General features: G+C 40.8%; 1 pseudogene; it reads right to left on the reverse strand.

Annotated features, from left to right (window-relative positions):
* Window positions 1–1,031: 1,031 nt before the first annotated feature.
* On the reverse strand, window positions 1,032–3,285 carry LOC143116744 (uncharacterized; annotated as a pseudogene).

Genomic DNA, 3,285 nt, shown 5'->3' on the forward strand with positions numbered 1-3,285 from the left:
TTCATTTGGGGACATGATCAACACAGAAGGGTAGGCTATAGCAAGACATCCTACAATGTGCAATTTCCCTTTAAATCCGGCATGTACTGGTTGTGCTGTTAACAGTGACTATAAAGCTAATGTTGGCCAATAGTCAACTGTTACGTTGTTCCACCTGTAGGGGGAGTAGAACGGTGCTTGTGCTGTTGTGTTTTGTCTCTGCAGGTAGCTGTGCGTGCGCTGATTCAGGGGGCTGGACCTCCTACTATATAAGCCGCCTCCTATCCATCCTGTCGGCCTCTCCCATCCCCTCGCCGCACTTCCTCATTGCTGGGGCGCATTGTCGAGACGTGCTTTTGTCGGCACTTTGTTATTTGTGTTGACACTTATCTTTATAGTTAATCACATGGCTTAATTTATTGAATTAATATTATAGTTTATGGTACTTGCGTTGGCGGTGGCTTGGTGACGGGTTGACACTTTTTGTATTATAGGTTTAGTTAGAGTAGGGAAGGAAGACACCGGAAGACTCACAAACTTTTCTGTATTTTGTTTTCAAACGCGAGCAGAAAGTGAATACCATCTTAGTCATTAAGTCCAAGGGTTTTCTTTTACATTTTGTATTATTTTCACCGCCACGTTATTCCGTCTGTCTGGGAGCTTTACTTTAATACATTTGTTAACTTTTCACTACGTCGACTCTATGGCTTTCCTTATGTTATGTTGAACCATTCTTTATGATTTATGGTCACGTAACATCAACAAAGGAGGAGAGTGCAGTACAGTGGCATAATCAACTAGAATGTTAACACTTCCATGAGTGTCCTACAGCGTACAATAAAAATACAACAGAAATAAAGACAGTATCATTTGAAAAGTTTTTATTGTCAGCCCTAATGTCACTACAGCGCAGGAACAGATTCATAACATAGGAATTTACCATCAAACATCTTAATATTAACATGCAGGTGCAGACACGTCAGAGACAGGTTAGAGAGATGACACCTGAGTAAATGTCTTTCCAAACTGAGAACACAGATATGGTCTCTCCTCTAAATGGATCCTCTGATGTACCTGGTAATTACACACCACTTAATGACATTTAACAATAAAAGACTTTCTACCGAAGGACTACCGAGTATGGATTCTCTGGTCTGTATTGAGAGAACCAAACCCAAGTAAAACTATTTCCACAATCTGAACAGTGATTTCTCCAGTATGAGTCATGTGGAGCGTCTTGAGATAACCGTTTTGACTGAAGGACTTACCACATATAGTGCACAGATACGGCTTTTCTCCAGTATGTGATACAGTGTCTATGTGACAGTGAGCTCTCTGTTGGTTCTGAAACTCCTCCCACATGTAGCACACTGACATGATCTTGAGATGAGCTGACTGAGGTATGTGTCCTCTGATGTAGAGTAAGATCTGAGCTTGATCTGAAAGTCTTTCCACAATCTGATCAGTGATATGGCTTTTTTCCAGTATGGATCCTCTGGTGAATCTTGAGATTACCCACCTGATTAAAAGTTTTACCACAATCTGAACACCAATATGGCTTTTCTCCAGTATGTGTTCTCTGATGGACAGTGAGCTCTCCTTTGGTTCTGAAACTCTTCCCACATGTAGTGCACTGATATGGCTTTTCCCCAGTATGGATCCACTGGTGTCTCTTGAGATTACCCACCTGATTAAAAGTTTTACCACAATCTGAACAGTGATATGACTTTACTCCAGTATGTGTTCTCTGATGGATAGTGAGTTCTCCTTTGGTTCTGAAACTATTCCCACATGTAGTGCACAGATATGGCTTTTCCCCAGTATGGATCATCTGGTGTATCTTGAGATGACCCGACTGAGTAAAAGTCTTTCCACATTCTGAACAATGATGACACTTTTCCCCAGTATGCATCCTCTGGTGTGTCTTCAGACTATTCAAATGAGTAAAAGTCTTTCCACAATCTGAACACTGATATGTCTTTTCCCCAGTATGAATTTTCTGATGGATAATGAGCTCACCTTTGGTTCTGAAACTTTTCCCACATGTAGCACACTGATATGGCTTTTCCCCAGAATGGATCATCAGATGTATCTTGAGATTACCTGCCTTATTAAAAGTCTTTCCACAATCTGAACAGTGATAAGGTTTTCCCCCAGTATGTGTTATCTGATGGATGTTGAGGTTTGTGCTGGTTGTGAAACTCTTCCCACATGTAGCACACTGATATGGCTTTTCCCCAGAATGGATCATCAGATGTATCTTGAGATTACCTGCCTTATTAAAAGTCTTTCCACAATCTGAACAGTGATAAGGTTTTTCCCCAGTATGTGTTATCTGGTGGATATTGAGGTTTCTGCTGGTTTTGAAACTCTTCTCACATGGAGAACGGTGGTGTGACTTTTGTCCAGACTGTGTTGTCTGAAGTGGGTTGAGATCTGACCCCCTGTTGAAACTCTTCCCATGTGTGATCCTTTCAACTCCTGTAATATAAAAACATTATTAAAACATATAATCTCTCTTCCACCTCCTACAGCAATGAAAATGTTATCTTTCTCCAGTCATCATTTTTTTTTGTATTAGCAAGTAGCTGTATAATAAGAGGGGTCATATATTATCCACCAGTCAGTATTGGTCTCAACCATATTGCAGGATGTGGCTGGCCTGTGTGTGTAGGATATAGCCAGTAACTCTGTATACGGCAGTCTGAGGAGATCTGAGGCAAAAAATCCTTATTGATAGGTCTTGCTAGGCATATAGCAAATCACGACATAAGCTCATTGGTCTTTTTTCTTTTCTTTCCCTTGTTTTGCGTGTTGGGTAGTGAAGCGAAAATGCATTTAAATCATTGTTCATGTCATGTGGGGGAGGGGGGGGGGGGGTGGGGTTAGCACCCTGGGCCATGGTGCGTAATATGGAATACAACTATAGCAGCTCCCCTGCCAACTGCCAACTAAAGTCAAGGACAGGAGACAACAGGTGTTAAAGACAGCAAATAATGTGAAATGATTTCAGAATTCTGACAAAATCTAATGTAAACAATGCTATTAAATAAGAACCCCTCCAGGTTTTTCTAGCAGACATGTAAGCATCTTACTTGTAGTAGAAGAGTCATCATGGTAATATTGTCCAGAATCAGAATCGTTTTCCTCTTTCATTTCCACTGGTGTGAATTCCTCTTTTCTGTAGGTAGAGGATGTTTGTGTCTCAGTCTTACAGTCATTTTCCAATACAGTCTTATCTTCCAATTTACTGGCCAAAATATGTTCATGGAGGAAATCATCAAACTCTTCTTCTTTGATCTCCAT

The sequence above is a fragment of the Alosa pseudoharengus genome, unplaced genomic scaffold (genome assembly GCF_046254945.1).
Source record: "Alosa pseudoharengus isolate Yale_2024_CS ecotype anadromous, Long Island Sound unplaced genomic scaffold, YU_APseudo_1.1 YU_APseudo_1.1_scf_1, whole genome shotgun sequence".
NCBI lineage: Eukaryota > Metazoa > Chordata > Actinopteri > Clupeiformes > Clupeidae > Alosa > Alosa pseudoharengus.